Source organism: Coregonus lavaretus (genome assembly GCF_964263955.1).
Source record: "Coregonus lavaretus genome assembly, contig: HAP1_SCAFFOLD_764, whole genome shotgun sequence".
NCBI lineage: Eukaryota > Metazoa > Chordata > Actinopteri > Salmoniformes > Salmonidae > Coregonus > Coregonus lavaretus.
The window spans coordinates 175,566-189,226 of NW_028163916.1; the positions used below are offsets into that span (position 1 = coordinate 175,566).

Here is a 13,661-nt window from a genome sequence, read left to right on the forward strand (position 1 = left end):
AGTGGATGGCTGAAAACTTTTTACTTTTAAACTCGGACAAAACAGAGATGCTTGTTCTAGGTCCCAAGAAACAAAGAGATCTTCTGTTAAATCTGACAATTCATCTTGATGGTTGTAAAGTCGTCTCAAATAAAACTGTGAAGGACCTCGGCGTTACTCTTGACCCTGATCTCTCTTTTGACGAACATATCAAGACTGTTTCAAGGACAGCTTTTTTCCATCTACGTAACATTGCAAAAATCAGAAATTTTCTGTCCAAAAATGATGCAGAAAAATTAATCCATGCATTTGTTACTTCTAGGTTAGACTACTGCAATGCTCTATTTTCCGGCTACCCGGATAAAGCACTAAATAAACTTCAGTTAGTGCTAAATACGGCTGCTAGAATCCTGACTAGAACCAAGAAATTTGATCATATTACTCCAGTGCTAGCTTCCCTACACTGGCTTCCTGTTAAGGCAAGGGCTGATTTCAAGGTTTTACTGTTAACCTATAAAGCGTTACATGGGCTTGCTCCTACCTATCTTTCCGAGTTGGTCCTGCCGTACATACCAATACGTACGCTACGGTCACAAGACGCAGGCCTCCTAATTGTCCCTAGAATTTCTAAGCAAACAGCGGGAGGCAGGGCTTTCTCCTATAGATCTCCATTTTTATGGAACAGTCTGCCTACCCATGTGAGAGACGCAGACTCGGTCTCAACCTTTAAGTCTTTACTGAAGACTTATCTCTTCAGTAGGTCATATGATTGAGTGTAGTCTGGCCCAGGAGTGTGAAGGTGAACGGAAAGGCTGGAGCAACGAACAGCCCTTGCTGTCTCTGCCAGGCCGGTTCCCCTCTCCACTGGGGTTCTCTGCCTCTAACCCTGTTGCAGGGGCTGAGTCACTGGCTTGCTGGTGCTCTTTCATGCCGTCCCTGGGAGGGGTGCGTCACTTGAGTGGGTTGAGTTACTGACGTGATCTTCCTGTCTGGGTTGGCGCCCCCCCCTTGGTTTGTGCTGTGGTGGAGACCTCTGTGGGCTATACTCGGCCTTGTCTCAGGATTGTAAGTTGGTGGTTGGGGATATCCCTCTAGTGGTGCGGGGGCTGTGCTTTGGCGGAGTGGGTGGGGTTATATCCTTCCTGTTTGGCCCTGTCCGGGGGTTTCTTCGGATGGGGCCACAGTGTCTCCGGACCGCTCCTGTCTCAGCCTCCAGTATTTATGCTGCAGTAGTTTATGTGTCGGGGGGCTGGGGTTAGTTGGTTATACCTGGAGTACTTCTCCTGTCTTATCCAGTGTCCTGTGTGAATTTAAGTATGCTCTCTCTAATTCTCTCGTTCTCTCTTTCTCTCTGAGAACCTGAGCCCTAGGACCATACGTCAGGACTACCGGGCATGATGACACCTTGCTGTCCCCAGTCCGCCTGGCCTTGCTGCTATTCCAGTTTCAACTGTTCTGCCTGCGGCTACGAAACCCCTACCTGTCCCAGACCTGCTGTTTTCAACTCTTAATGATCGGCTATGAAAAGCCAACTGAGAGACCTGAGCCCTAGGACCATACGTCGGGACTACCGGCCGTGGTGACTCCTTGCTGTCCCCAGTCCGCCTGGCCTTGCTGCTATTCCAGTTTCAACTGTTCTGCCTGCGGTTATGGAACCCCTACCTGTCCCAGACCTGCTGTTTTAAACTCTTAATGATCGGCTATGAAAAGCCAACTGAGATTTATTCCTGATTATTATTTGACCATGCTTGTCACTTATGAACATTTTTGAACATCTTGGCATGGTTCTGTTATAATCTCCACCCGGCACAGCCAGAAGAGGACTGGCCACCCCTCATAGCCTGGTTCCTCTCTAGGTTTCTTCCTAGGTTTTTGCCTTTCTAGGGAGTTTTTCCTAGCCACCGTGCTTCTACACCTGCATTACTAGCTGTTTGGGGTTTTAGGCTGGGTTTCTGTACAGCACTTCGAGATATTAGCTGATGTAAGAAGGGCTATATAAAATAAAATTGATTGATTGATTGAGATATCCCAGAGTCAACACACCACACAGATATCCCAGAGTCACACACACCACACAGATATCCCAGAGTCACACACACCACACAGATATCCCAGAGTCAACACACACACCACACAGATATCCCAGAGTCAACACACACACCACACAGATATCCCAGAGTCAGCTGTATATTGACAACAAAGCGAAGCGGCCCTCCCTGACACTAGCGTCAACATCCCTTTAAAGAGCGACATGTCAAAATGAATAGTGATGAGGAGAGAGAGAGAGAGAGACTGAGCAGATGTCTGTCTGATTAATAGTGTTGAGGAGAGAGAGAGAGAGAGAGAGAGAGAGAGAGAGAGAGAGAGAGAGAGAGAGAGAGAGAGAGAGAGAGAGAGAGAGAGAGAGAGAGAGAGAGAGAGAGAGACTGAGCAGAGTGCCTTCGGAAAGTATTCAGACCCCTTTACTTTTTCCACATTTTGTTACGTTACAGCCTTATTGAAAAATTTATTACATTGTTTTTTCCCCTTCATCAATCTATACACAATACCCCATAATGACAAAGCAAAAACTGGTTTTTATAAAGTTTTGCAAATTTATAAGAAAACAAAACAGAAATACAATATTTACATAAGTATTCAGACCCTTTGCTATGAGACTCGAAATTGAGCTCAGGTGCATCCTGTTTCCATTGATCATCCTTGAGATGTTTCTACAACTTGATTGGAGTCCACCTGTGGTAAATTCAATTGATTGGACATGGTTTGGAAAGGCACACACCTGTCTATATAAGGTTGACAGTTGACAGTGCATGTCAGAGCAAAAACCAAGCCATGAGGTCGAAGGAATTGTCCGTAGAGCTCCGAGACAGGATTGTGTCGAGGCACAGATCTGGGGAAGGGTACCAAAACATTTCTGCAGCATTGAAGGTCCGCAAGAACACAGTGGCCTCCATCATTCTTAAATGGAAGAAGTTTTGGAACCACCAAGACTCTTCCAAAGCTGGCCGCCCGGCCAAACTGAGCAATCGAGGGAGAAGGGCCTTGGTCAGGGAGGTGACCAAGAACCCGATGGTCACTCTGACAGAGCTCTAGAGTTCCTCTGTGGAAATGGGAGAACCTTCCAGAAGGACAACCATCTCTGCAGCACTCCACCAATCAGGCCTTTATGGTAGAATGGCCAGACGGAAGCCACTCCTCAGTAAAAGGCACATGTCAGCCCGCTTGGAGTTTGCCAAAAGGCACCTAAAGACTCTCAGACCATGAGAAACAAGATTATCTGGTCTGATGAACCCAATATTTAACTCTTTGGCCTGCTCCAGAGTCCTCAGGACCTCAGACTGGGGTGAATGTTCACCTTCCATCAGGACAACAACCATAAGCACACAGCCAAGACAACGCAGGAGTGGCTTCGGGACAAGTCTCTGAATATCCTTGAGTGGCCCAGCCAGAGCCCGGACTTGAACCAGATCGAACATCTCTGGAGAGACCTGAAAATAGCTGTGCAGCAACGCTCCCCATCCAACCTGACAGAGCTTGAGAGGATCTGCAGAGAAGAATGGGAGAAACTCCCCAAATACAGGTGTGCCAAGCTTGTAGCGTCATACCCAAGACTCGAGGCCGTAATCGCTGCCAAAGGTGCTTCAACAAAGTACTGAGTAAAGGGTCTGAATACTTATGTAAATGTGATATTTCATCTTTAGATTTTTTTTATAAAAACCTGTTTTTGTTTCGTCATTATTTATTTATTTATTTATTTTCATAGGGGACATTAATCAACATCAATATTACAATAATGCAACATCCATGTAAATGTGCCGGGGTTAGCCAAAAGCTAATTTACACCCGTAGTCCCAGGCCAGGTAAGGGCAATTACACAGCCACAACACAAATACACACTAAAACAAAATACTACTTATTCGTAATAAAAACACTGTCATCTTACATATGAGGAACCACAGATAACTCATGTGCACAGGTTTGGATAGATTTTAGCCATGTTTTCAATGTACATTTAAAAGTACAATATTCAGTGCAGCTTTTCAAGTCCATGGGCATTACATTCCAGTGTATTGAAGCTCTAACAGAGAAGGCCGATTGACCGAATTTGCTGTGTCGAAAAGCGACAGCGCAATCCCCGCTAGTTACTGTCCTTGTTATCCTGCAGGTGCTTTCCTTGAGCATGATATGCTGACATAAGGGTGGAGGGGCAAGACCATGCAGGACCTTAAAGACAAGGCTGACATAAGGGTGGAGGGGCCAGGCCATGCAGGACCTTAAAGACAAGGCTGACATAAGGGTGGAGGGGCCAGGCCATGCAGGACCTTAAAGACAAGGCTGACATAAGGGTGGAGGGGCCAGGCCATGCAGGACCTTAAAGACAAGGCTGACATAAGGGTGGAGGGGCAAGGCCATGCAGGACCTTAAAGACAAGGCTGACATAAGGGTGGAGGGGCAAGGCCATGCAGGACCTTAAAGACAAGGCTGACATAAGGGTGGAGGGGCCAGGCCATGCAGGACCTTAAAGACAAGGCTGACATAAGGGTGGAGGGGCAAGGCCATGCAGGACCTTAAAGACAAGGCTGACATAAGGGTGGAGGGGCCAGGCCATGCAGGACCTTAAAGACAAGGCTGACATAAGGGTGGAGGGGCAAGGCCATGCAGGACCTTAAAGACAAGGCTTGCATCTACATACTGCTTAAAGCTATCCAGGCTGGATACATTATGTTTGGGAATGATGTGACAATGGTGGTAACTGTTTGGTTTGTTATCAGAAATCTTAAGTGTTTGTTTGTGGAGTGATTCAATTGGTTTCAGAATAGTAACTCCTGATTGAGACCAGCATGTGAGGCAATATCTCAGATGGGAGAAGATCACAGCATGCATATATAGTTTGGCAGCCTCCAGAGGAAGGTCAGGTCTTATAAACCTAAAGTTGGATAATCCAAACCTGACCGCGTTCACCACTTTCTTCACATTTCTTACATTTGAAGTTGGAGTCCAAAATGACGCAGAGATACCTGAAGTTAGACACAACTTCCAGATTCTCCCCATTACCAAGAACAGCTCTGCAGTTAGACACAACTTCCAGACTCTCCCCATTACCAAGAACAGCTCTGCAGTTAGACACAACTTCCAGATTCTCCCCATTACCAAGAACAGCTCTGCAGTTAGACACAACTTCCAGATTCTCCCCATTACCAAGAACAGCTCTGCAGTTAGACACAACTTCCAGACTCTCCCCATTACCAAGAACAGCTCTGCAGTTAGACACAACTTCCAGATTCTCCCCATTACCAAGAACAGCTCTGCAGTTAGACACAACTTCCAGATTCTCCCCATTACCAAGAACAGCTCGTTGGGAAGAATCAATTGATTTTTTTTAGAGAAGTACATACAGTCTAGTCGATATTTAAAACAATAATCAGTCATCCATTTAGAAACGGGAACCATCGCTTCAGTTAACTTGGTATTTTTTGAGTGTACATACAGGACTGTATCGTCTGCATACATCTGCATGTTAACTTGTGGGCAAGTGGGAGATCATTTACAAGTTTACATACACTTAGGTTGGAGTCATTAAAACTCGATTTTCAACCACTCCACACATTCCTTGTTAACAAACTATAGTTTTGGCAAGCCGGTTAGGACATCTACTTTGTGCATGACAAGTCATTTTTCCAACAATTGTTTACAGACAGATTATTTCACTTATAATTCACTGTATCACAATTCCAGTGGGTCAGAAGTTTACATACACTAAGTTGACTGTGCCTTTAAACAGCTTGGAAAATTCCAGAAAATTACGTCATGGCTTTAGAAGCTTCTGATAGGCTAATTGACATCATTTGAGTCAATTGGAGGTGTACCTGTGGATGTACTTCAAGGCCTACCTTCAAACTCAGTGCCTTTGCTTGACATCATGGGAAAATGAAAAGAAATCAGCCAAGACCTCAGAAAATAAATTGTAAACCTCCACAAGTCTGGATCATCCTTGGGAGCAATTTCCAAATGCCTGAAGGTACCACGTTCATCTGTACAAACAATAGTACGCAAGTATAAACACCATGGGACCACGCAGCCGTCATACCGCTCAGGAAGGAGATGCGTTCTGTCTCCTAGAGATGAACGTACTTTGGTGAGAAAAGTGCAAATCAATCCCAGAACAACAGCAAAGGACCTTGTGAAGATGCTGGAGGAAACAGGTACAAAAGTATCTATATCCACAGTAAAACTAGTCCTATATCGACATTACCTGAAAGGCCGCTCAGCAAGGAAGAAGCCACTGCTCCTAAACCGCCATAAAAATGCCAGACTACGGTTTGCAACTGCACATGGGGACAAATCTCGTACTTTTTGGAGAAATGTCCTCTGGTCTGATGAAACGAAAATAGAACTGTTTGGCCATAATGACCATCGTTCTGTTTGGAGGAAAAAGGGGAACGCTTGCAAGCCGAAGAACACCATCCCAACCGTGAAGCACGGGGGTGGCAGCATCATGCTGTGGGGGTGCTTTGCTGCAGGAGGAACTGGTGCACTTCACAAAATAGACGCCATCATGAGGAAGGAAAATTATGTGGATATATTGAAGCAACATCTGAAGACATCAGTCAGGAAGTTAAAGCTTGGTCGCAAATGGGTCTTCCAAATGGACAATGACACCAAGCATACTTCCAAAGTTGTGGCAAAATGGCTTAAGGACAACAAAGTCAAGGTATTGGAGTCGCCATCACAAAGCCCTGACCTCAATCCTATAGAAAATCTGTGGGCAGAATTGAAAAAGTGTGTGCAAGCAAGGAGGCCTACAAACCTGACTCAGTTACACCAGCTCTGTCAGGAGGAATGGGCCAAAATTCACCCAACTTATTGTGGGAAGCTTGTGGAAGGCTACCCGAAACGTTTGACCCAAGTTAAACAATTGAAAGGCAATGCTACCAAATACTAATTGAGTGTATGTAAACTTCTGACCCACTGGGAATGTGATGAAAGAAATAAAAGCTTAAATAAATCATTCTCTCTACTATTATTCTGACATTTCACATTCTTAAAATAAGGTGGTGATCCTAACTGACCTAAAACATGGAATCTTTCCTAGGATTAAATGTCAGGAATTGTGAAAAACTGAGTTTAAACGTATTTGGCTAAGGTGTATGTAAACTTCCGACTTCAACTCTATATAGATGGTAAACAGAAGGGGTCCGAATATTGACCCTTGTGGGACCCCAATGTTAAAGTAAAGAGAGTCTGAGTGCCCCCCCCCAGATGAACCCTTTGGCTTCTGTTTGTCAGATAGGAATACATCCAACTAATGGCTTCAGTGGACACATTAAGGGAGGATAGTTTGGATAGGAGGACCTCATGATTCACAGTATCAAAGGCCTTTTTAAGATCTAAAAAGACTGCACTGACTTCACCACCTATATCCAGTTTAGATTTAATGCACTCCAGAAAATAGCAATTGGGTGTTTCAGTAGAATGGGTAGTTCTGAATCCAAATTGCATTTGATGTATGGAGTTGCCCTGATTGAGGTGATCAGTCAGATGATCAGCCACCATCTTTCAGCTACTTTTGATAAGACTGGAAGAATGCTTATAGGTCGGTAATTTTCCACCAGTGTTGGGTCACCAGATTATAAAACAGGTATCACTGCAGCAGACTTCCAAGCGTTGGGGAAAATCCGATAATTGATGGACAGATTGACTTGACGTACAATCAGAGGCAATCAGAGAATATTTGTGTCTCTTCAGGAATACAGTGTCTACACCAAACCCATCTTATGTTCTAGAGCTCCTGAAGAAGTATATCCTGTCCGCTGCTGACGCTGAGATTTCAGGAATTCTAAATATTAGTTTATTATGATCCATGGGCGTGAGAACTGGGGTCTTGGTTGGACATCTTTGATCCAGTTCCCTGACAGAGTCAACAAAAAAATTGTTAAAGGTGGTGGATATGAAATTGGAGTCTTCAATTAGAATTCCATTAACCTTTAATTCAGGATGTTTTTTTTTTTACTTTTCAGCTCCTCTCCCTGTTAGTTTGTTGAGAGTTTCCCAAATCACTTTCCCATTTCCTTTTGCTTCATTGATCACGGAGGAATACCTTTTTTTTTTCTTACCACCTTATTTCTCAGTGATGTAAGTATACGTCTGTCATTATTCTGACCAGACTTCAGAGCTTTTTTCAAGGAAAGATCCAGTTCTCCCATCTGTCTCCAGAGGTCCTCGTTGAGCCATGGTAGAGAGGTTTTTCGTCTTGGCTTACGTTGACATTTCCTGGTAAAAGTGGTCTCCACTTTGTCAATAGCTGACAGAAACGTTCTGTATCCAGACTCTGGATCTTCATTGCTTAACAGATCAGACCAGTCAATTTGATTTATAGCTGCATCGTAGTTACTCTGTTCACTTTTCAGTCTTTTTTTATCGTACTGTTGCACATTAATATGGTTCTTAAATCTCTTTTTAGTGAGCTTTCTAACCACCAATGTAACATTGTGGTCAGATATGCCAGTTAGTAAGTTAATGGACTTAGTTATTCGATCAGGTCTGTTAGTGAACTCCAGATCAATTTGAGTCTGGGATGTCTGTGTTACTCTGGTTGGTCCTTGTATTAGTTGAGTCAGGTTAAATTGGTCTGTGATCTGAGTTTTTTCCTTCAAGTTTTGTTTATATTGAAATCGCCCATGAAGATGATCTCCTTCTTATGATCACATTCTTTAAGCATGTAATTTGGATGGTGATAAAACGAGATCTCAGATGTTGGTCGTCGATATAATCCAATAATAGTGAGAGACATATGAGGGGAGAGGAAGACATTCAGCCCCAGTCATTCAAGGTCATTGGCATGTTTCCATATGATACGATTGCATTTAATGTTATCTTTCATGTACATAAGCAATTCTCCCCCTCTGCCCTCTCCCATGTCCCTCCTGAATATAGAATATCCAGGGACATTAAAAGGCAGAAATAGAAGATTTCTTCAGCCATGTCTCAGAGAAACCTAAAAGAAATCAAGATTAGAGTCATTCAATAAATGTTCTACCTGTTCACTCTTAGAAATAATGCTACGGATATTCAGATGACCTCCTAATATCCCTCTAGGCTTGGAACCAGTGTCACAGAGCATTTTAGCCTGATTAACGGTTTGAAAAAGTTTCATGGCACAATATTTTCTAATAGTTGGGTTAAGGGAACTGAGTTTCTGTCTCGAAGGCGGGTTTAGTTTGGGACATGTGTCAAGAGTTTGTATAAAATGAGATTATCTGCAGATTGCTCATTCTCTTCAAAAGCCATGCTAGTGACAGAGGACATGCTCACATACACAGAATGTCCTCTGAACCAGATAATATTGGCTACACAAATATAGATTATTTCAATCATTCATCAATGATCAGTCTGGATGGCTCATTAGGGGGCCTTTTCTCCACTTCTCCCACAACTACATCCTCCATAGCAGCTTTCTTTGACTGCAGGTGACCTAACTCCAGACTCTGATGGGGAGCTTGGTACCCTGGGTCGCTTGTGTGTAGATTGATGAGGGGAAAAAAACAATTTCATCAATTTTAGAATAAGGCTGTAATGTAACAAAATGTGGAAAAAGTCAAGGGATTTGAATACTTTCCGACGGCACTGTCTGTCTGTCTGTCTAATTAATAGTGAAGACAGAGAGACAGAGAGACAGAGAGAGAGAGAGAGAGAGAGAGAGAGAGAGAGAGAGAGAGAGAGAGAGAGAGAGAGAGAGAGAGAGAGAGAGAGAGAGAGAGAGAGAGAGAGACAGAGACAGAGACAGAGACAGAGACAGAGACAGAGAGAGAGACAGAGGTACAGAGAGAGAGGGTGGGTGTCTGTCTGTAGTGGACAGTAATATTTATCATGTATGATACTATAAATACCTCTCATGTGACTCATAATAAGACTAGGCACTTAGCCTATTCAACTGTTAATCTGACTCCATAAAGATGATTAGCAATATGCAAGAGACTATGGTTGAGTTAGAGTAACAGGCTATCAAGAAATATCTGAGAATGGATTCTAAATACAAGTGGATTTAATGACCTTGTAAAACGAATGGATTCACATATAAGGCATAAAACACTACAAGGCATTATTCTAAGCATGGTCAGAGAGAGAGAAATCATAGCCTGAAAGAAAGAATATCGCAACACAGCAGATCAGGAACACATAAGAGATAGAACAATGAAGGCCCTTTATTAAGCATCTGAGATGTTTGGATTCAAAACCTGAGCTGTTGACCAATAGTATTACTGTAAAATTAACTTCCAATCAAATATCAGACCTACATGATGTAACCTCTGATTATCAGAGATGAGACAATGGGGGTTGGAGAGACCAACACAGAGAACGCTGAATTCCTAAGACAACACATAACAAGTTACTGCATAAAGTTGATAAGAAGAGTCACTTCTGTAGCTGGGCTGCCCAACATTACATTTACATTTTACATTTTAGTCATTTAGCAGACGCTCTTATCCAGAGCGACTTACAGTTAGTGAATACATATTTTTTTTATACTGGCCCCCCGTGGGAATCGAACCCACAACCCTGGCGTTGCAAACGCCATGCTCTATCAACTGAGCTACATCCCTGCCGGCCATTCCCTCCCCTACCCTGGACGACGCTGGGCCAATTGTGCGCCGCCCATGAGTCTCCCGGTCGCGGCCGGCTGCGACAGAGCCTGGATTCGAACGAGGATCTCTAGTGGCACAGTTACCACTACGATGCAGTGCCTTAGACCACTGCGCCACTCAGGAGTGTCTGTCTAATTAATAGTGATGAGGAGAGAGCGACCGAGCAGAGTAGATGTCTGTCTAATTAATAGTGATGAGGAGAGAGCGACCGAGCAGAGTAGATGTCTGTCTAATTAATAGTGATGAGGAGAGAGAGGCTGAGAGCAGAGTAGATGTCTGTCTAATTAATAGTGATGAAGAGAGAGAGGCTGAGAGCAGAGTAGATGTCTGTCTAATTAATAGTGATAGAGAGAGAGAGCAGAGTAGATGTCTGTCTAATTAATAGTGATGAGGAGAGAGAGGCTGAGAGCAGAGTAGATGTCTGTCTAATTAATAGTGATGAGGAGAGAGAGGCTGAGAGCAGAGTAGATGTCTGTCTAATTAATAGTGATAGAGAGAGAGAGCAGAGTAGATGTCTGTCTAATTAATAGTGATGAGGAGAGAGAGGCTGAGAGCAGAGTAGATGTCTGTCTAATTAATAGTGATGAAGAGAGAGAGAGAGCAGAGTAGATGTCTGTCTAATTAATAGTGATGAGGATAGAGAGGCTGAGAGCAGAGTAGATGTCTGTCTAATTAATAGTGATGAGGAGAGCGAGGCTGAGAGCAGAGTAGATGTCTGTCTAATTAATAGTGATGAGGAAAGAGAGGCTGAGAGCAGAGTAGATGTCTGTCTAATTAATAGTGATGAGGAGAGAGAGAGAGCAGAGTAGATGTCTGTCTAATTAATAGTGATGAGGAGAGAGGCTGAGAGCAGAGTAGATGTCTGTCTAATTCATAGTGATGAGGAGAGAGAGGCTGAGAGCAGAGTAGATGTCTGTCTAATTAATAGTGATGAGGAGAGAGAGAGAGCAGAGTAGATGTCTGTCTAATTAATAGTGATGAGGAGAGAGAGAGAGAGCAGAGTAGATGTCTGTCTAATTAATAGTGATGAGGAGAGAGAGAGAGCAGAGTAGATGTCTGTCTAATTAATAGTGATGAGGAGAGAGAGGCTGAGAGCAGAGTAGATGTCTGTCTAATTAATAGTGATGAAGAGAGAGAGAGAGAGAGAGCAGAGTAGATGTCTGTCTAATTAATAATGATGAGGAGAGAGAGAGAGCAGAGTAGATGTCTGTCTAATTAATAGTTATGAGGAGAGAGAGGCTGAGAGCAGAGTAGATGTCTGTCTAATTAATAGTGATGATGAGGAGAGAGCGACTGAGCAGAGTAGATGTCTGTCTAATTAATAGTGATGAGGAGAGAGAGGCTGAGAGCAGAGTAGATGTCTGTCTAATTAATAGTGATGAAGAGAGAGAGAGAGAGAGCAGAGTAGATGTCTGTCTAATTAATAATGATGAGGAGAGAGAGGCTGAGAGCAGAGTAGATGTCTGTCTAATTAATAGTGATGAGGAGAGAGAGAGAGAGCAGAGTAGATGTCTGTCTAATTAATAGTGATGAAGAGAGAGAGAGCAGAGTAGATGTCTGTCTAATTAATAGTGATGAGGAGAGAGAGACTGAGAGCAGAGTAGATGTCTGTCTAATTAATAGTGATGAAGAGAGAGAGAGAGCAGAGTAGATGTCTGTCTAATTAATAATGATGAGGAAAGAGAGGCTGAGAGCAGAGTAGATGTCTGTCTAATTAATAGTGATGATGAGGAGAGAGCGACCGAGCAGAGTAGATGTCTGTCTAATTAATAGTGATGAGGAGAGAGAGAGAGCAGAGTAGATGTCTGTCTAATTAATAGTGATGAGGAGAGAGAGAGAGCAGAGTAGATGTCTGTCTAATTAATAGTGATGAGGAGAGAGAGAGAGCAGAGTAGATGTCTGTCTAATTAATAGTGATGAGGAGAGAGAGGCTGAGAGCAGAGTAGATGTCTGTCTAATTAATAGTGATGATGAGGAGAGAGATAGAGCAGAGTAGATGTCTGTCTAATTAATAGTGATGAGGAGAGAGCGACCGAGCAGAGTAGATGTCTGTCTAATTAATAGTGATGAAGAGAGAGAGAGAGCAGAGTAGATGTCTGTCTAATTAATAGTGATGAGGAGAGAGAGACTGAGCAGAGTAGCACCACAAACAGTTTCCTCTGACACCCAGGACAGGGCTGGGCCAGAGAGACAGACCCACCAAGCACCACCCAGTCCCAGGTACAGGACAGGGCTGGGCCAGAGACAGACCCACCAAGCACCACCCAGTCCCAGGTAAAGGACAGGGCTGGGCCAGAGAGACAGACCCACCAAGCACCACCCAGTCCCAGGTAAAGGACAGGGCTGGGCCAGAGAGACAGACCCACCAAGCACCACCCAGTCCCAGGTAAAGGACAGGGCTGGGCCAGAGAGACAGACCCACCAAGCACCACCCAGTCCCAGGTACAGGACAGGGCTGGGCCAGAGAGACAGACCCACCAAGCACCACCCAGTCCCAGGTAAAGGACAGGGCTGGGCCAGAGAGACAGACCCACCAAGCACCACCCAGTCCCAGGTAAAGGACAGGGCCAGAGAGACAGACCCACCAAGCACCACCCAGTCCCAGGTAAAGGACAGGGCTGGGCCAGAGAGACAGACCCACCAAGCACCACCCAGTCCCAGGTAAAGGACAGGGCCAGAGAGACAGACCCACCAAGCACCACCCAGTCCCAGGTAAAGGACAGGGCTGGGCCAGAGAGACAGACCCACCAAGCACCACCCAGTCCCAGGTACAGGACAGGGCTGGGCCAGAGAGACAGACCCACCAAGCACCACCCAGTCCCAGGTAAAGGACAGGGCTGGGCCAGAGAGACAGACCCACCAAGCACCACCCAGTCCCAGGTAAAGGACAGGGCCAGAGAGACAGACCCACCAAGCACCACCCAGTCCCAGGTAAAGGACAGGGCTGGGCCAGAGAGACAGACCCACCAAGCACCACCCAGTCCCAGGTAAAGGACAGGGCTGCGCCAGAGAGACAGACCCACCAAGCACCACCCAGTC

General features: G+C 44.6%; 1 protein-coding gene across 1 annotated transcript in view; it reads right to left on the bottom strand.

Moving 5' to 3' along the window:
* The window catches only part of LOC311117666 (putative JmjC domain-containing histone demethylation protein 2C), an 89,861-nt gene that overhangs the window by 15,758 nt on the left and 60,442 nt on the right, over nucleotides 1-13,661 (bottom strand). The gene's annotated exons all lie outside the window — the stretch shown is intronic.